Source organism: Pseudonaja textilis, chromosome 1, assembly GCF_049901715.1.
Source record: "Pseudonaja textilis isolate UNSWEBS1 chromosome 1, rPseTex1.2, whole genome shotgun sequence".
Classification (NCBI taxonomy): Eukaryota; Metazoa; Chordata; class Lepidosauria; order Squamata; family Elapidae; genus Pseudonaja; species Pseudonaja textilis.
In genome coordinates this window covers 276,833,369-276,855,527 of record NC_141990.1, presented here as the reverse complement: position 1 = coordinate 276,855,527, position 22,159 = coordinate 276,833,369, and positions in this window count along the sequence as shown.

The following is a 22,159-nucleotide window of genomic DNA, read 5'->3' as shown; positions in this document are numbered from 1 at the left end:
TGTCTGCCTCAGGTTCCATGGCTTGGCTTGGATAAGTTTGAATAAATCATAGAGATGGAAGAACCATTTGGGCCACAACATCCTATCTCACTGTCAATGGTGAAATCCAAATTAAAGTATCTCAGACAGATGGCTATTTAACTACTGATTCAACACATTCAGTGAAGCACAGCCACCACTTCTCTGAGTAATTGTTCTCACTGTCAAATTGTTCCTGCTGTTTGGAAGTTTTTTTAAAGAGAATCTGATTTTCTGTAACTGGATTCTGTAGTATTAGAGGAGAGAATCATAGCTCAGAGTTGAGATGTTGAAATCTTGGTGCTTCCTGGCCATGATTTTCTTCTTGCAGATGTTTTGTTGCCAATCTGGGCAAAATTTTCAGGGAAGGTAACAAAAGGCAATAAAGATGACACATCAAAAGTCAACAACTTTATTCCCTTATGTCAAAGTATTGATAATGTTACTTACAGTATATTGGTAATGAAATTTCTGTAAGATAACTAAGATTCCAACATCATTAGCTGGGTCCTGTACTTCAAAACAAAAGATTTTTTGTCTTGCTCTTAAAAAGGTTATATACTTTCAGATATTTGGGGACAGTTACCACATTCTCCTTTCGATCGAATAAAATGAAACATCTCCCTTAATGTGCCTTCACTGGACTGTTCTTAGTTCTTTGATCAAAACTACGTATCTTGGCCTTCTCTGAATCATTCCCTATTTTTCTAAATCTTTCTTGAAATATGGTGCCCAGAATCACACTCCAAAATAGGATCTGACCAAAGCCAAAAAAACTGAAACAGTTTCTTCCTATGATTTAGAAATTATAGCTGTTGAGACAGCCTAAAACTGTATTTACCTCCTTTGAAGCTACATCATACTGCCACATTCAGTGAACAATCAACTGCTATTCCAAAATCTTTTACAAAGTACTATCACAGGACAGATTTCTATCATCCTTTGCAGATTTATTTCCTTATTGATGAAGTTTCCTGAGTTAAGACTGTTCACCTTGTGTCCATTAATATTAATTCTGTTACTGTCTTTCTCTGGAATTTCTCTAAAGTATCTTTGAATTTCATTTGTGTTCTCTTGGTATTAGCTACATCATCAGATGTGTGTTATTTGCAGCCTTGATAAGCATCCCCTCCACCTCTTGATCCAAATCATTAATAAAAATATTGAAAAGCAGAGACCCAGGAAAGAGCCCTCTGGGAGCACACTTGATTCCTCTCTCCAAATTGATGATGAACCACAGATAAACACTCTTTGAGTATGATTTTCAAGCCCCCTAGGTATCCACTTAATTATCATGCCACCCAGACAACCTTTAACTAGTTTGATAATCAGTATATCATGGAGTACTGTTGTGAAATGCTTTGCTAAAGTCAAGGGTTATTATCTGCACAGCATTTCCTCAATCTATTAAGGAAGATGCCTTGGTTTTAAAAAAAATAATTATGGAAATGACCTTAAGAAATCTATGCTGACTAGTGGTAATTATTATTTTGTTTTATGGTGCTTATAAACTGATCTCTTTCTTGTGAATGAAGGCAAATGTGAGGGTCTTGGGATAATGTTGCAAGATACAATCTCATTCGGTCATCAGGACCAAAGGTTTATTCTTCCAAGTTTTCAGGTTCATGCTGGAGCCCATCTTCGGGGAACTTCTCTCACTCTAGAAGTTCTCTTTTTGTTTCAACTACAATCTCTTAAAGCATCTGTGTCTGACTGATTGGTGTGTAATTCTTAGGATCATCCTTTTTCCAGTTTTGAATGTAATTCTTAGGATCGCCCTATTTTCATTTTCCCCCAATATATCTACACTTCACCACTTCTAAATTTCTCAAAGGTAATAGGTAAGATTTTAACTAGATCACCAGCTACTTCAGTATCCCCAGATGCAATTAATCTCCTCCTAGAAATTTAGCTCATTCACAATAGATAATTCCCTGGCAATGTTTCTGTCAATCTTAAACTGCAGTCCTGTCCCTTCATCTTGTTCCTTATAATATCCTAGTTTGTTTTTAGTTCTTTTAATTGGAGAAGGCTAAGCCCAAGTAGGAACTGAATAGCTCTGCATTTGTATTTTGTATAGCTCTGTATTTTACGTCTTTTACAGAGCAGCCAGTGTACTGATTTTTTTTTTATTGTGAACATATTTAGTGGTTTCCTCTTCCTTTACTTCTCCTTGCTGTTTTTATAATCCTTCACTAACCTAAGATCATTCATACAGTAGGGTATGCTTCCATCCTGGCTGTCTGGTTCTCTCCTTTGAGCTAGTCTTTTTTCATTTTCTGTATGTGCCTCTTTTAATTTTTTCCATTCCTGCTCAATGGAATTTGGAAGGAATTATTTAAAGCATGCTGGGACTTGTCTATCTGGCAATCTATCACCATAAGTGAAACAGAACAGGACCACATTGGGGTAGTGGGGAAACTAGAAAAATAAATATGAGGGGGGGGGGGAACCCTCGGTGCCTTTTTCCTACAATGGGCAAGCAGCTCAACTCCCATCATTCCAAGTCCCCTTTTCTTCTGATCAGCCAGAAATAGTCTATGCAGCCCACTCTGTACTTTCCAGAATACAGATATATTCAAATCAGAGAGATACAACCAGGGGTGGGATTCTACAGGTTCGCATCAATTCGCTATAACTGGTTGTTATCGTTCTAAGCAGTTCGGAGAACTGGTTGTTAGAAGAAATTACTGGCCTAATCCTGTAAGGAAGGCAGGAAGGAAACATTCTGGTGTTGCTTACAGAAACTGCCTCTCCGTTATTACATTCCTGGCAGAACAAGACTGTCTCTGGAACTTCTCTGGAGTTTTTCTTTTCCTTCTTTGCTGGTACTTTGCTTGTGTGGAGTGACCATTCAAAGTTACAATGGCACTGAAAACAGTGACTTATGACCGTTTTTCACACTTAGGACTGTTGCAGCATCCTCACAGTCATGAGAGGCCAGGTGAGGAGATACATGCCTCGATGTGAGCGATGTTGAGTTGGCCACACCCAGCCAGTCACATGACCACCAAGCCATGCCCACTAACTAAGCCATGCCCACAGAACCAGTTGTTAAAAAATTGAATCCCACCCCTGGATACAACACTATGGAGAGGTGGGGGCAGGGGGAGAAACAGACACAGATGCAATGCATATAGACTACAGCCTTGCATTTACATATAAACAGAGCCAACACATGAATTCACCTTCATAAATCCCTGGTGAGAAAGTGTGGACATACACATAAACATCAAACAGGTACCCACACACTTATATGCAACAGCTTACTTGGATACACAAAAGAAAATACCTCAATCTCCTATGAACCCTCTAAATATTAGTGTGTACATGGAATTTATAAGCCTTTTCTTTCCTGAATATCGATGAATAATTTAAACAGATCTAGCAAACTTTCCATTTTCCACCATATGTCTTATAACTGAAGTCCCTATTTAGATTTTCATTTCTGTACACCCAGATTTAATTTAAAGCCCTCCTAACCAAGCTTGTAGCCCTTTGCCCCAAAACATTTTTAGTCTTTGTGAGGTACAACCCATTTGATTCTTAGTAGTTCATCATATAACACAAACCAGGATCCCAGCAACTAGATTTCTCCCATAGACCCCATTTGTGTAGGCAGTCATTGATTAGCAGTGTTCTTATTTCCCTTTTAGGTCCTCTTTCATGGACTAGAAAGATGGATGAAAATCTTATCTCTATTCCCAGGCTATTGGACATTAGTTCAAGATTTTCAAGCCTACATTGATATCGTTATCGATGTTCTTTGCAATATTTTTAGTTTCATATGTGTTAGCAATGAAGGGATAATTGTCAAAGGACATGATAAATCTTGAAAATTATGTCAACATCCCTTCTCCTATTTTTTCATTTTATCACTCAATGAATCTGGTCAGCATACATTTGCTTCAGTTCCTTTTAGAAGTGAGTTGTGGATTATCACAACTCTTCCTTTTGTTTGTTATAGCACTCAATTGTATTCTTTTGCCCTGTAGGAATCCATTGTCCTTTTTCATTCAGCAGCATTTCTTTTTCTTCTCTGAGCACTCAGAGCTAGTTTTATCAGAGTCTGAAAATTGTTTTTCAGTTCCAAGGATGTAAAATATCTTCTATGCCTCTTGCTTCTAGTTATTACTCTCAACTGTTAGGCTTGCTGCTCTATCTGACTGTTTTCCCTACAGAGAGTTGTGTCTACCAACAGCTTCTGTGATAGATCTTTCTTTGTTTGAATTGATAAACTTTTGTTCTTTCTTACCAGCTGAAGTATATCTATTTGCTGCTCCAATCTTTGAATTTTTGTTTAAGGACCGCTACAAATTTCATTATAAATATATCCCAAAATCACTTTCAGACAGAAAAACAAACTTACTACAGGCCTTGCAAGTTACATCTGCTGATGTACTTTAACAAGCTAAAGCTGAATTAAACAGAGAAATAGAAGCCTCAGATTTTCAGATGAGTCAATTATCAAATCTTGAGGGGAAAAAAATAGAGATTTCGTTTTAAACTTTTCCAACAAACTCTTGCTTGCTTACTCTCTTTGCTTACTTAGTGAGTTACTCCCTCAAACCTGGCTGTTTTGTATTATTCATTCAGGCTCTGCAAGTCAGAAGTTCCTTCATTTTCAGTGTTAGTTTTGAGACCTTAAAAATCCAAGACAACTTCCATCTTGAACATTCAATAGATTTTGCTCTATGTTTTGTTTTTTTTAAAATCCCATTCAACTTGCCCTTTGAATGATCTCTGCTCCCAGTCAGTGTTAAAAACTAAGGAAATCCTACATGATTGTCATGACCAATACACACAGAAGAGCCCACTTTATCTGTAATATGTGACATTCTCATATATGGTTATCTAAGACAGTTTACTCAGCCCAGTTTTCTGGATGCACATAATATACTTATCACAGGTTAATCATAAGAATTTTAAAAAAAACTCTTACCCAATCAAGCCACTAGTCCAGGGGTGTCAAACTTGTGGCCTGTGGACCAGATGCGTCACATGCTGGCCACCGCCACCCCCGGCTTAGCGAAGTGGAAAAAAGTCATTATACATCACATGATGACGTGACACCACAAATTTGACACCCCTGCACTAGCCCATCTATTTTTAGTATTCTATGTCATATGGTGGCCATCTGGATGTTTTGGAGGAACTTACAAAGCTGGCTTGGAAAACTATATCCACCCATAAAATGTCTCCCAACAGCCAGTATTTAAGACATACTGCTGTGAAGAACAGCCATAACATTTTAGCAATTGCCAGATAAATCCTCCACAAACTTGTCCATTTACAAACCAAATTGACAAACATTACTGCAGCTATTCGCAACGAAGTCCACAACTGAACAATGTAGTTATGTGAAAATAGCATTTCCATCTGACTGTCTTGGACCTCCTATGACTCTACTGATGGGGCTGGGTTTGAATAACATGTAAGCTAAACTATGTTTGACTAGTTTGTGGCTTTCGCAAAGACAACCATTATTTCTTAAACCAAGAGCCAAGAATAGGAGGAAGATGAGAGATGTACATCACTATTTTTGAACAGAAGTGTTTTTTCCCTTCACATCTGACCCTGCATGTGGGTTTTTATGGCCATTATCTCATTTCTTTCAGTCCAGGTAGGCTAAGTGCAAAGCAATTTAGTCACATCTCAGGAAAGGGCAAGTTGGCTAAGAATGCCAATGTGATTTTACATGGTGAAAGTTCACAGAGCTGTTAAGGATGGATGCCACTCTAGCCTATTTTTCCTTATAATCATCCATATTTCACTTCAAATCCTGCAAGGGTATATGACATTATTAATGTTTTTAAACAATCCAGGTGGGTGATATAGTCAAGAAATAAAGTGTTAATGTGGGAAATCATATCTATATGCCTGTTTGCATGGTTGAGTCCTCTAAAACTGATTTCAAAAACTGAGTCCTGCAAACACTCATTTATTCAAACAAATGTGTTATTTACTTTCAAAAGGGAGAGGAAAAAGAGAGATGATGGTTATTTAAATTTTCTGTCTGAAAGCATTGTGTAAAGTAAATCTCCCTTGACTTGTTACTGTCAGTTGCCAATCTCATTATTTTAAGCTCAGACTGCTGAACTCCTGCTGTGGCATGATGAGTGCTAGGAGAGATATTAGGAAAATAAAAGGAAGAGTACAAAAGTCAGCAGGAATCCCAATTCGAGAAGCGTTCAGAGAAACTCCATCTGGTCTCTGCAGCCACAGCTTCAAACACTGATAGTAGGTTTATAGCACCTCTTTGTGGCCTCTTGTTGAGCTGCCACTTTTATTATGAAATGAAAATATTGGATCTTTTCCTTCCTTTTCTTTAGGAAACAATGTATGTTTTTTTTAAAAATCCAGAGGGAAGACTCCTACTCCATCTCAATTTGACTAATGATTTTTATTTAGGGAGGGAGGGAGGGAGGAAGAAAGAAAGAAAGGAAGGAAGGAAGGAAGGAAGGAAGGAAGGAAGGAAGGAAGGAAGGAAGGAAGGAAGGAAGGAAGGAAGGAAGGAAGGAAGGGAGGGATAATGTAACATAGCAAAGTGAGAGAAGATAGTGGGTGTTGTGTTGCTGTATAACTTACTGTCATTGGTTAACTGCACACATTAATGAAAGCAGAGAATTTTTTTTTTTCAGGAGACAATGGATGTGTTTTTATCATTATATGATCTTTATCTACCTGTGCTTTTTCCCTTAATTATCTATACCAGTGGTCGCCAATTGGTGGGCCACTGCCCACTGGTGGGCTGCAAGAAAATTTTGATGGGTCACAGAGAAAATCTCACCCCAGAGTGCCCCCCCAAAAGCAATTAATCCAGGTTGCACAGAAACACAAAGCTGCGCTGCCCACATGGCCCATGGGAACCCTCCCTGCCCACTCACTCCTTACCAGAGGGAAGCGGGCAAACTTGCCTGCTAAATTGCTATTTTTCTGACTATCAGCTGTGCTGCTGTGCCAGGATATTTAGATTAGCGAGGAAACAGGAAATGGTTGGATTTCTTGTTTTCTAGCTAGTCTTTAGACCTTTGGCTCTGATTTTAAGCACAGTCGAATCTCCCTTAGGTCTGAAGGTTCTATTATTCAGTGCAGACTCACGGCAAGCAAATTTTATGTGACAGACTGAGCTAGCCAATGGCAGATAGGTAGATCTCTGAATGAATCTATGATTCTGTGAGCAACTCAATCTGCGTGCCTATTTTGCCTGATTTTGGGTAAAAGTTGCTCTTTTTTATTAAAAAATTCAATATTTATATAAATATTTATAATATTTACATACAAGCCATGCCCAGCCAGTCACATGACCACCAAGCCACACACACAAATTAGACCACACCCACAGAACCAGTTAGTGGTCCCTGGGATTTAAAATTATGAGTTTGGTGGTCCCTGAGGTCCGAAAGGTTGGCAACCCCTGGTCTATACAGTCTGGCGTGCTGATATAGAATAGACTATTCAGGTTGTGTGATAAAGCCTTGAGTAACAGCCTTATATAAGACTGATAGAAATTGCAGCTAATGGGAATATTCTGGAAATGGTCAAATGCACTCTAGAACTCAATATGGAAAGAGTAGTTTCATGACAAAATCTCTAATACTAACCATCATGCTCCAAGTACCATCAATACCCTTGCTCTAAGGCAGCTTAAATTATTATGACCAGGAGGAAGTTGGATGGCACAATTTGCTGGGAACAGAACAACAACTTTGATCCTTAAACATCATGGCCAGGGGGGTTCAATACCTCCATTAGATTGAAATGTCCAACCCATCACAGCCCCATGGACAACATTCCTCCGGGCCTTCCTGTCATCTACTGTCCTCCGGAGTCCATTTAAGCTTACTTACACCTACTGCTTCAGTGACTCCATCCAGCTACTTCATTCTCTGTCATCCTTTTCTTCTTTTGCCCTCAATCTTTCCCAGCATTAGGCTCTTCTCCAGTGAGTCCTTCTCATTAGGTGGCCAAAGTATTTGGGTTTCATCTTCAGGGTCTGGCCCTCTAAAGAATAGTCAGGGTTGATCTCCTCTAGGACTGACCGGTTTGATCGCCTTGCAGTCCAAGGGACCCTCAGGAGTCTTCTCCAGCACCATAGTTCAAATGCCTCGATTCTTTGGTACTTAGCCTTTTTTATGGTCCAGCTTTCTAGATTGAAATCGAATGCTCCTAATTGATCCAGCTCGAAACAATGGATTTTTAAAGATTATTCTCTGTAATTCTAATACTGCAACTCAAATTTGAAGTCTTCCAGAAAATATTCCACATTAGGTCACCTCAACTGAATTCAGAAATAAATAGAGTTGGCATTTTATATTCAGCTATGTTTTTTTCAAAAATTGCACTTGTCTAGCTTCATGTGACATATCATAAGTATAGCTTACCAACCACAATGGCTGAATACACACAACTTTGGATAGTTAGGCACCATTAATCTGACTTGAATCCTAACACCTAAGAAATGGACAAATATTTATAATTTCAATCTGCTACAGCAATAGCCTATAGCTCCTCCAAGGATATTTCAGTAACATCTTTGATCCCTTATATTCAACTTATTCATTTCCTGTCCCTACTATCCTTAATCTTGCCAAACATAATATTTTTCTCTAAACCATTATGTGCTCAATGTATGTGACTTTTGTTTGCTTCAGGGAAGCAATCAGTCCCGCTTTGGTCCACAACTGACTGATTAATTCACCTTGCTGTCCATGGTATTCTTAAAAACTATCTCCAGATCCATAATTCAAGATTTTCTCAATCTTATTACTTAATTTTCCTATAACTATCACTGCATGAGCTATACTGAACTTATCAGTGAAATATCCTTTATGTTATTGTTTAAGCTTGTTATTGCCTTCTTTCTTAAGATTAATCTCCTCTTTAATTCTCTAACAGTTGCTTTTCATTCTTCTTTGCTGCTAATTAATAGTAGTATTATCTGCATACTATTTCAGATTGTTAATAGAATTTTGATTTCAGCATTTCTTTCAATCCTATCATTTTTATAATGTTTCCAATATAAACTATATAAGTACAGAAGCCAAGTGCCATCATGTCCCACTTCCTTTTCTATTGCTATTTTAGATTCTTCACATTTTATATCTCGTAAATTTAACATTATTGGAATGGGCATAATTTTTCTAATCTTATGCCAATCTATAATCAGAATAAGATTTGAACTCTAAACTACTTTGTTTTTCAACATTCAGTTGTTGCAGACACTTCTTATTCATTCTACAGAAGAATTCATATAATATACTATGACAAAAACTAAAGAAATCACTGATTATTCAGCACAAAATGTGAACTAGGTCAACATGAAGTGATGAAATTGGGAAATAACCTCTAGAAAGGGTTTATTTGAAATTTTTGAAATGGTTTCTGAGAATGCCCTAGGGAATCATGTCAAAGGACAAGGAATATATTAAGTACAGGAAGACTATTATGTTTTGTTCACTGTAGTTATTCAGACAATGAAAACTCCAGAGGTACAAACATTTCACCCAGGGGTTAATTTCCTAGAATTGAGTTACTGAAAGCTTATGTTATTAAAAACTCTATCATTTATTTATACAGGGGTTCTCTCCCTCTGTGTCTGTGTGTGTGTATTTAAGAAGCTGTAGTTGGTTTTGGGGTATTGAATTTATTGTATTGTAAGCCACCCAGAGTTACTTTGGATTGTGAGGTGGGTGGCATATAAATGTAATAATGTTGGAGAGAGACTGGCCAAGCCAGAGGAAAGAGTCAAATGAGGAATTAGTTTGGAATCCCTATGGCCACAAGAGGACAATATCTGACCTTCCCTTGAATGCCACAAAACTTATCTAACCTTTCCCAGATGCAAACTGTCAGTCTGAGAAGATTCCTATCCATACTCTTCAGCAATAAAACAGCTAATCAAACTTTTTATATGTGGATCTGGTTGTTTGAACCTAACAAATAAACAAACAACTTTAGGCTGTGTACTAGAACATTTGACTAGATGAGAATACAGATGGGCAAAAAGATGTCCATTCAAATATTGCTTGTGAGTTATTTATGAAGCATTTTTGTAACACAATGAGCTATCTGCACTGCTAAACTTTTTTCAACCAGTTTAGGTTACTATTTCTCCTAGATCTTTTACAATCAGATGTCTCAAATTCCTTTGAAAATTCAATATCAGTAATATGATCAGGATAAAATTGTCCTTATTGTCCTCAAATTATTGTGATTTAATGCAGCCTATCCCAACCTGATAGCTTCCACATTTATTTCTGGCTTGGAATTAACAAAGTTGCAGGTCCAACATACGAAGAAGTAAATGAATGTTTAGATTATGCCCAGTACTGGGCTTCTTTGAAGTAATGCTTCTTACTTCTTATTAGTACATCTAACTCTTTCTTTGTCATATGCCTTTTCAAAAAGAAGATGATACATGGTGGCTATCTCTAAGTAAGCATTACTGCCTCTACTGACATTTACTAGGAACAATTTTTATGACAGAATCTGAATAAGGACTTAATGCATAGAAAATAGAGTAGAAGTAATATCTGGAATTTTTTAATAATCCTTCCTTCCATCCTACCTGCCTTCCTTCTTCTATATAGTATGAGTACCATCTTGTAATTGTCAAAATTCAAATGAGTTTAATATTGTAAGAAGCAGCACCAAACTGGATCTTTGTGTATATATAAAAATTATACTCAACAAAGTTAAAATAATTCACTTTAAAAGTTCATATGTTCATGATTAATTTAAAAAGAAAACCTCCTGGAATTTCAAGATTATAAAGTGAAATAGTTCAGAATATGTCAAGGACCATTAAGAAAAGCTCCCTCACCTTGAGTTTAAAAAGATTATACAGAAACCTTTGTACAAAGACAAGGAGCATAGGTCAGTGACCTCAAAGACCCCAAGTCCTTTTTCTAATAATGAAACATTCCTACTGAAAGTTCCTGCAATTCAGATGAAAAATTATCTTTTTAAATGCTCAGAAGTTCCACTAATTTAGTAGAATTAGTTCTAACTCTTATGAGTTCTTTTTTGCCTGCCACCTCTAGTTTCCTCTGTTTCTGTAGAGGTCACTCTTCAAGGAGTATAGCAAATTACTACTGTAATATGAACAGATAAGAGATTTTTGTATTTATTTTAAAGCTGAAATCAGCTTCTCCATTCTTTGAACTGTAAGCTCCTTTATGAATTTCATCCAGACAATTTATGTTAGAATGACTTATAAAAGCAAAGAGCTGTGATATGACCATAGAATCCAAATGGTATTTACTGCCCATTGGGAATTTTCTGAATGGTATGATGGAGGGGAGAGAAGACTTCAGCTTAATAAGTCATTCTAAAAACGGATTGTAGGATAAGCTGTTTCCTAGTTTTATTGGTACTGTACTTCTTTTATCTAGAAACAAAGTCCTTGATATGTTCCATTTTTACCAAGGACTAGGACTGGAGACTAATTTTAATTCTCAAAGGCAAGTGAGTGACAATGAGTACTGAGACATTAAGCCAAATGTTGCATCTTCCTTTCTACAGAATGTCCTTGTTGCCCTGGAAATGTGGTATATAAGAAGCTAAACCATTAAGGAGTTATCTCAGCTTGCCAAGGCCCAATCCTTTCCTATGTTAAATGGTTTTCTTTTCCCTTAGCAATCTAAATCAAATGCTTAAAAGCAGTTATTGGAGAATTCTAACCAAAATGTAAGTGAGCCATGTAAGACAGATTGATGATACCTCAGTGCAACTGTGCAAATAACCATAAGCAAATGGCCTCATTTGAGGAGACACAAAAATTTTTAAATGTTACTCTATTCTTTGCAAAAAAAATACCATGGGAAAAGTTTTAATTCTCTTTGTAAGCAACTGACAGAATCTTTGTTTTCCAATCTAAAGTTACAGTACAGTAGGAAGAAGGTTATCTTGACCTGCTTAAAAGATAGAAATATCAAGTAAGTCAGGGCAAAGGTGAAGAGAAGGAGCTAGAAGTCAATAAAGAGTTAGCTAGAACGGAGCAAGGAAGGATTATTTTGCATCACAGTTGTAAGAAAAAAAATACGTCTCTATTAAAGTTTTGTGTCCTAAAAGAGGACATAGGAAAAATAGGGAACTAATTGAAGAGATCCTTTTCTAGCCATAAGACAGTGGCCCTAGGAGTAAAAAAGATGTAACTAGAACAGATCTAAGAATTTACCTGCATAACCAAGAATGTCAGCCCCCTCATCCCAATCAAGAAACGCATGTTTTGGATATGGGATAGCTTTAGAAAGATGGCAGAAATTATGGTCTCGAAACTATAAATTAACAATGTCGACAGCATATAAAGAGAATTTGTATAAGATGTTTTACAGGTGGCATCTACCCCCAGCAAGAATAGCAAGGATGTTCAAGGATAAATTGGTGAAATATTGGAAATGTCATCAGATACCTGGATCATATTACCATATGTGGTGGACATGTGTGGAAGTCAAAAGATACTGGACTACAATTCATACATGGCTGGAAAAAATGACAAAACAGCATATAGACTTGAAACCAGATATATTTTATTGGGTATCTTACCTGAAGGATACAGTAGAGAATTGATATATTTGATTATTAATGTTTTAACATTGCATTTGCTCAAAACTGGAAAAATGAAAAAAATTCCGATAGAAGAGGAGGAGTTGAAGAAAATAATGGAGTGTGCAGAGATGAGTAGATTGACATTGGCAATTAGAGAGCAAGAAGAAAAAGAATATTATAAAATATGGGATTTATTTTATCAATGGTTAGATAGAAAAATAGGAAAATGAAATATATTATAATATAAATATAATATAATAGTAAATATAACACAATAATAATGATATGTTATAATTGATTGTTATAGAAGGAATTATAATATGAATTAGAACTTGTAAAAATTGAAGTTTACTCGAAAAGAATGTGAATTTGCAATTAAAGTCTAATGATGATGTAATAATAGTATAAAATGACATGGAAAGTTGATTAATATAATATGAATATAAATTTAAATTTAAGAGTGAAAGATTATTGATGTTGTGCACAAGAAAAATGTACCAACTGACACATTGTACAACTGAAAGAGGGTTTTATTTGTTGTTTTGTGTTTGTGTTTGTGTGAGTGACATGCATGCATGCCCACTGGTCTTGCATGTACACCAGCCCGCTACTCATGTGGCCCAGTTTTGAATAGGCCACAGCCCGGTAGTGGGCCGTGGTCCACAAGTTGGGGACCCCTGGTCTAGATAGCCTCTCTCTGCAGTTAGTCACATTTTTCCTAAGATCCTAGTGCAGCTGTGGAGGGCAGAGGGGATCAACATATTCTCCAAAGCACCTGAAAGCAGGACAAGAAGCAACTAATCAAGGAGTGAACCAACCTACAACTAAGAAGACATTTCATGACAAACATTTAATCATGAAAGAATATGACTCCAGAAACTTCCAACAGTATAGGTTTTTAAGAAGAGATTGGACAACCATTTGTCTGAAATGATATATGGGTTTCTGTTTGAGCTGGGGGTTGAAGGCCTCCAAGGTCCCTTCAAACAGTTATTCTGTCTTCTCTGTGATTCTTGGACAAGACACAGTTGTTTTAGGAATTTGTAGGAAGGTGTTACCTGTGTACTACTACACTCTCCAAAGCATCCTATTTACTCTCCAAAGTGCTACATAAATCTGAAATAATTTCTCGTGGAGAATGGAATAAACAAATTGTATATCCATTTATTTAGGGGACTTTTGGAAATGTTCCTTAGAAATTAGAGATGAATGAAATAATATGCATGCACGTTGGGCTTTTACTTATCTAATATAAAATAGTATTCAGCTAAGCAAAATCTAAATTTATCCAGTGTAGCCTTTCTGTAGTTATAACTTATTATTATACTGCACCTCCATCAATTCCGGGGGGTGGGGGAGAAAACCTTTGTATAGTTGGGCTTAGAAAAAGGAAGTATGTGCTAGACATTTCCAAGAACATCATAGCCGTGCTCAGTTCATTGTACCTCATTACCTGTATATTTTAATGTTTTGTTCCCAAAATGCTGAAGCAGCATGCAACTTTCCATCTGACCTTTTAGCTACATCTGCTAATTAAGTGCTCTTTGGGGATATTTTTATGACAATATCTTTCTGCGTGCAAAGCTAAAAGATCTTGGCTGTTCACATATTGATTGTGAGCTATAATCTTCATTTGCCAAAACAGGTTTTTTTGAAGTGTGATTTTCCCCCCTCAAGAGTTACCGGTGGGGGGGGGAATGGAATCCTCAATAATGACAATTGTCTAGTATCATGGTTAATATTCTGGGTCGAAGCACATAGAAATCAGAATGAAGCATTGTTAGCTCTTCTACTGTAATATGTTGTTACAAAGGGGCTGGGTTCATACACAGCTGAATTGCACAGAAGGCATGGGGAATGAAGGCTGCCTTAATATACCTCAGGGCTATCTTTTGTTCCTTTTCTTAGATTCAAGGACATGATATATAAAGAAATAACTCTAATGCTCTTTCCCATAATTTAAGCAGCCTATATAACAATACCTGTGCTTCAGTTTCAGAGACTAAACAAAACCAAGAGGTGCTTGAGGAAATATCTCAATTTGTTCCAGATCACGCCAGAGGCAGTCTTGTTTAATTCAGTGCTTGAACCGGGAATGTGATTGGGAAAAACTGAGCTTTGTTCTGCTATAATCTGGCACGAAGGAAAAGGAAGAGACTACTTTCCAGCACAACTGAATCATATTTGCAGGCAAATTAGAACTTTTAGTGAGATAAAACTATAAAATAGTTTTTCATCCTAGGAAAATTTTTCCACCCAAAGCCAAGAGTTTTCTTTTTCTCCAAAGTGAGATTAAGTTACAAATGATGCTAGGATCAGATGCTAGAATTACTTTGGTTTAACGACAGTTCACTCACTGCTAAAACCAACAACATCACCACAACTACCACTACCACCATCACATTTTCCTTCAGTGGATTTCTTTTACATGACTACGCCAAAATTTACCAACAGGGACTTTTTTAGGGGATGAAGTAATAGACATTAGGTCTTCCTAATCTTTTCAACTAGGGCAGGGGTGTAAAACTCGTGTCGTCACAGAGGTGTCAAATGACATATCAGGACTTTTTTCCCCTTTGCTAAACCGGGTGTGGGCATGACCAGGGTGTGACACATCCAGCCTATGGGTTGGGAGTTTGACACCCCTGATCTAGGGTCTTGAACTTGTTTCTGTTTGGAAACTTACTCATGTTTATTGTTTCCACTAACTTGCCTGAGAAGTTTCAGGTCACATTTACAATATCCCCTTTTCTAAATGGTAAGCATGTCTTTTCTCTGTTGCCTTGAATTCTAAAGATATAGAACAATTCTTTAAGAATAATTCTAAGAAAATTCTAGGCATTTTCATTTCTTTTCACAAGAAAAAATATATTTCATCGTTAAAAATATATATTATACAAACACTATTCCCAAAACATGTTTAACTTGACCCCTGCAAAAGGGCTTTAGCATGCTGTGGGAGTACATTTGACTTATGCTACTAATTCCCAGGGCTTACATATAGCATAAAACAGATTCTGTCTTGCTTAGAGTTAGTAAAATTCATTGCGTTATAGAAATACCAAATCCCAACCTACTATTCTGTGTAGACTACCTAGTCCTACAAGAAAAGGGTCTTGAAAGTAAAAACCAGATGAAAAAGCAAATGTCTCATTATATTTTTATTATATCCCACATTTATTCTTTTCATAAATAATACATGTAATGCTGCTGCTTCCTTCTGTTTTTCCTAAGGAGGAACTATAACTCATCACCTCCTGGTTTCTAGCCTGGAAACTGGCTCATAGTGAAGCTGTTGGGAAGGAACTAGAAATGCAGTGAAGACATGCACTTTTTCTTGATTAAGGAATCATGGGATGGATACTAAGCAGTTTCCTGGTAAACGTGGATGAAGGTTCTATTCTCCAAAAGGTAATAAAGCAGATTTTATCAGGTTACCAACCTGACTTGCTAAATGTTTGATGAGAATACAGCCACAGAGTTGAGGGATGTTTAAAAAATACATTGAATCAATAAGAGCTTCCAAGCTTAATGATGTTTTCTACGCACATGCAAGGTGGCAGTGCATCGGCATATCAATAATCCAGCAAGCAGCATCACACGCATGGGTAAACTTCATATGGAATTAAAGGAATTGCAAATTATCACACTTAAAACAGAGTACTAAATCATTCAGAATTAATTCTTCTGATACAGCAATCATTTTGTTCTTCCTATTGCCCCCAACCTCCTTATTCTGAAGAAATTAAAACTATAGAGATATTTTTAAATGGAGTATAGATTTTATTAATGGGTTCCATCCCTCCCGTCCCCACTCCAAGTATTATAAATGTTTTTAAGAAAAATGCTTGTTATAAAAATGATAAGGAGAAGTAAAGAATAGGTCATGCTGGTTGGTGCTCTGCTTAAAACTAATTACCATAAGCTGCAGAGTACAGGTAGTCTTGACTTATGATCATACATTTAGTTGACTGCTTAAAGTTACCACAGTGCTGAAAAAAGCAACTTATGACTAATCCTTGTAGTTATGAGTGTCACAACACCTCCGTAGTGATGCATAGGAGCCACGGTGGCGCAGTTGTTAGAATGCAGTACTGCACACTACTTTGCTGACTGCCAGCTGCCTGCAGCCTTCCATCCTTTCAAGGTCAGTGAAACGAGGACCCATTGTTAGTGGTATATGTCTAACACAACAAAAAAAGGTTGCAAAGTCAGGGGCAACTCCCTTAACAGACACCTTGCTTAGTGATGGACATCCATCAGTACCAGTCTATCACTTGTGGTAATTGTGGTAATAAGCTGAGAACTACCCGTATTGTTGCCACTACAAAATCGGTAGAATCAGGCTTGACTACTGATGACTTCACGAATACGTCTGTGCAATATTCTTAACCCAGAAAGCATTTGTCATTGTTGTCTCCAAGAATATTTTTAAACCTTGAGCCTAGCCACAAACTTTGGTACTTCTTGAAACTCACCAATCCAAATATTAATCATATCTGACTCTGCTTAGTTTCCATATCCAGAAAATGTCAGCCATATACAACTGCCTGCTGAGGTTGCTGAAGATATGGATTAATGTATTTTTTTCCTGGACAGATTACTTTTGCTTATTTTTATTTATTATTCCATTTCTTTCCATTTCATTTCATTTTCTGCATTAATTTGTGATTTTAAAAAGAGCCTCTCAATATAGCATTTCAGTTCATGGTATAAAAACTTATCAAGATTGCCATCTCTAACCTGAAGAGGTTCTCCTGACTACTAATATGTACTAATGTTCATCAGCTTGAGATTACAGGTCTACCTGAATCTCTCAAATATGCATACAACTCCATTATAAAGATAAGCCATTTTGAAAACATGGATTCCATGTTAATCGGTGTTTGAAATTTCACTGCAGGTATTGGAGCGAAGGTTCAAGATTCTAAAGGAAATGCATTAGTTTATTGATTCACAATGTTCAATAGAGAGAACAGAAACAGTTTTAGGTCTAAAGGAACAAAGAACATAAAGGACAATATATACAGGCAGTACAGTGGAAAAATCAACAGTTCAGAGCAGTTTTCTTAACCTTGGCCACTTCAAGATGTACGGACTTCTACTTCTGGCTGGAGAATTCTGGAAATTGAAGTTCTACACCTCCTTAAGTGGCTAAGTTTGAGAAACACTGACCTAGAGGTATAACAAATGAATAGAAAAACATTACTGCAACAATGTGAATTAGAAAATCAGCATAAGAATGGCATAAGAACACAAGCTAAACAGCTAATAAAAGCTAGAAGAATATAATTATGTTCTATGCTATCACACCTTCTGCTGCCTGTTACTATTAAATATGTCCAGCCCAATTAATTCAATGTATCCTAAACTGCCTATGTTGTTCTAATAATATATCACTTTACTATTAAGCCCAAATAAATTCATAACTGTTTGATCAGTGTCACTTGAACAGGAGGCCCCATGGACTATGTAGGCTGGAGCACTTTTGTCTTCTGTTATGTCAGTGTAGCACTTAACAGATAACAGATAATCAGAGTTGGAAGGGACCTTGTAGGTCATCTTGTCCAACCCCCCGCCCAAGCGGGACACCCTACCTACACCATTCTGATAAATGGCAGTCCAATCTCTTCTTGAAAGTCTCAAGTGATAGTGCTCCCACAACTTCCGAGGGCAAGCTGTTCCATTGGTTGATTGTTCTGTCAGAAAGTTTCTCCTTATTTCCAGGTTAAATCTCTCCTTGTTCAATTTCCATTATTCCTTGTCTGGCCTACAGATGCTTTAGAAAATAGCTTGACCCCTTCCTCCCTTTGGCAGCCCCTCAAATATTGGAAGATCATGTTTCCCCTGGTTCTTCTCTTTACTCAACTAGCCAAGCCCAGTTCCTGCAATCGTTCATTGTATGTTTTAGCCTCCAGTCCCTTAATCATACTGGTTGCTCTTCTCTGTAGTTTTTCTAGAGTCTCAACATCTTTTTTTATGCTGTGGTGAACAAAACTGGATGCAGTACTCTAGGTGTGGTCTTACTAAGGCTTTATAGAGTGGTATTAGTACTTCCCTTGATCTTGACTGTATCCCTCTGTTAATACAATTTAGGATTGCATTAGCTTTTTTGGCTGCTGCTGCTGCACACTGCTGGCTCATATTTAGCTGGTTGTCCACTAGGACTCTAAGATCCCTCTCACAGTTACTGCTATTGAGCCTGGTTTCACCCAGTCTATATGTGTACTTTTGGTTTTTCTTGCCTGTGAAGGATTTTTCTTTTTTCTACATTGAATTTCATTTTGTTAGATACCAACCAGTGTTCTAGTTTGTCAAGATCCATCTGAATCTTGAGCATATCTTCTTGGGTGTTAGCTATTCCTGCCAGCTTAGTATCATCTGCAAATTTGGTAAGTTCCCCTTCTTTCTCTCATCTAAGTCGTTAATGAAGATATTGAAGAGTACTGGGCCTGAGACAGAACCCTGTGGCACCCCGCTGCTTACTTCCCTCCATGTAGACTTAGATCCATTAAGGACTACTCATTGAGTATGGTTTGCCAGCCAGTTGCGAGTCCATCTAGTGGTGGTGCTATCTATTCCACTTTTTTCTAGCTTACTAAGAAGTAGGTTGTGGTCTACGTTGTCAAATGTTTTGCTGAAATCTAAATATATTATGTCCATAGTATTTTGCTGGTCTCCTAATTTAGTCACTGTGTTGAAGAATGAAATAAGATTGGTTTGGCATGATCTGTTCTTAACAAACCCATGCTGACTGCGAGTTATTACTTTACTTGTTTCTAGATGTTGGCAGATCTGTTTTTTTTATTATCTTTTCCAGTATCTTCCTGGGTATTGATGTTAGGCTGATTGGTCTATAGTTTCCTGGGTCTGTTTCTTTTTTCCTTTTTTGAAGATGGGAACTACATCAGCTCTTTTCCAGTCCTCTGGTAGTTCTCCGGTGCTCCGGGATTTTTTGAAAGATATGGTGCAGTGGTTCTGAGATGACCTCTGCCAGCTCCTTTAAAACTCTGGGAAGTAATCCATCAGGCCCCAGTGATTTATTTTCATCAAGATCAAACAGGTGTTCTCTTTCTATTTTTTTGCTTATTTTAACTTTTATTTCTGGTCTGTCTTTTACAGTTATATTTTTGGTAGGTTGAGCTATAGTTTCTTTTTGCGTAAAGACGGATGCAAAGAATGAGTTAAGCAGTTCTGCTTTCTCTCTGTTGCTTGTTACTTCCTTGCCATCTTCTCTCTTTAGTGGACCGACTGTTTCCTTGATTTTTTTCTTGTTATTTATATGTTGGAAGAAACTTTTTAAATTATTTTTAACTTTTGTTGCAAGTCTTTGTTTGTTCTGAGCCTTTGCTATCCTGACTTCATCTTTGCAGATTCTGGCTATCTGCTGATATTCTGCCTTAGTTGTATGTCCTTCTTTCCATTTTTTGTACTTGTCCCTTTTTTCTTTCAATTTGCCAGAGAGATCTTTCTGCAGCCATGCTGGTTTCTTCTTGGATTTTTTATTTTTCTTTCTCAGTGGTATTGTGCTGGTCTGGGCTTCTATGATCATACTTTTTAGAGTTTCCCAAGATTCTTGAGTTGTTTTCCCCTTCAGGATTTTCATCCATGGAATCTTTCCCAAGTTCTCTCTGAGTTTATTGAAATCAGCTCTTTTAAAATCCAAGACTCTGGTGTCATTATGTTCTGTTGCTTGTGTTTGTGTTATGTTGAATTCTAGTATGACATGGTCACTCTCACCCAAGGTTCCTGCAGTTTCAACTCCCTCTATCACTTCTTCTCTGTTTGTAACAATTAAGTCCAGTATGACTGTCCCTCTAGTTTCACCTTCTACCTTTTGGAGAACAAAACTGTCAGCTAGGTTGGTTAGGAACTTATTTGATTTCTCACTTGGTGCAGAATTAGTTTTCCAATTGATATCAGGATAATTGAAGTCTCCCATTACTATTGTTGTGTGTTTCCTGCATATGTTTGTTAGTTGGCTGGCAAAAAGGACATCTATTTTTTCTGCTTGATTGGGTGGCCTATAATATACACCTATGGCCATGTCATTCTTTCTTTTATATTGACCCATATGCATTCTAGGAGGTTTTCATCTTTGATTTCATGATTTCTGTAGCAATATGTCCTTTACGTACAGTGCAACTCCACCTCCTCTTTTAAGGGGTCTGTTTTGTTTTTTGTTCTTTGTTACAAAAATATGCAGGAACACAGCAGTTGCAGCCTGCTTATCTTATTGAACAAAAGGGTTTATAGAAGATTCTTCCCAGGATTAAAAGCAGATATCAGTTAGCAAAAGATGGCAATTGAATTGAAGCTTTCAGCTGATGTAATAAACCTCAAAGGAGGTGGAGGCAAGATGGTACAAGTCAGCAAAACCCACAAATTTAATTACTGTCAAGTAATTGCAAGAAGAACCATGCATTCTTTCCAATATACTGGAAAGAGAAAGTTCATAGCCTTAAACTATTTATGGCAAGTAATAGACTTTTCATTAGGTCTGAGAAATGAAACAGGTATTTTCAGTCTTTTCAAAACAATCAAAGCAACAGAAATGTGGAACATAAACATTAGTAGGGAAGGATTATGTAATAGATTATTCTTTTCTTATTCTTACACAAAATATTTAGCACTGATAACTAAACTTAAGAAGAAAGTCCCATGATCAAAAACAAAACAAATGTTACTTATCCCTTTCTCCTGTCCCTCTTCTTGTTTACTTTTTGAAGGCTACAAAAATGCCGACGGAATAACTTGATATATTTTCTAACTCAACAGACTTCTGTTCTGTTCACAAGGGGAGAGTAACAAGGAAGACACAAGTAGTAGAGAGGATCGCTCTAGTCTATTAAGCAAATAAAACAAAATTTAATTTAACCAGTTCTCCACTAGAGAACTAAGATTTGAGAATGATTTTGATCAAATGAGGTCCCTGAGATCCCAGTAAAAAGCAAAGACATTGTCACCGCACACAGTCCTTGTTCAACAACTGGTCACTTAGCAACTGTTCAAAGTTACAGTGGACCACCCTGTAGCTACTTATGACTCATTTGACTGCAATTTTTGGTGTATCCTGCATGTTTCTGGTATTTGATTCCAACTTCCAGGGAAAAAAAACCCACTTATTGGAGAAAACAGGTTTGCTTAACAACCACCATATTCATGTGGTGACCCACTTATAGACTGCCACAATACACACCATAACTCTGGGTTCAATTATGATCATAATTCGAGGATTACCTGTACCTGAAAACACTGCAGATGGGATTTGGTTTGTAGTATAACTATTCAGTCAAGGGAAATGGAACCCAAAGATCTAGCATCCCACATATAGCATACTGTTTGTTAGATGACTTCTTCTCTATTTGTAAATATGAATTAGACTAATATTTTTTTTCTAATTTCCATGTTCGTATTAGGATTTTTGTAAACTAGTGCATAGTTTTCCCATTCCTATTCCCATTAGAAATAATTTTGGGCTCTCAAAAAGATATATATTTTGATAGAGAATTCCACTGAACAATATGCAACTTGACTTTCACTTGCTGTCCTTTCAGCTTTTGGCATCCTGCACAGACCCGATTGAGGA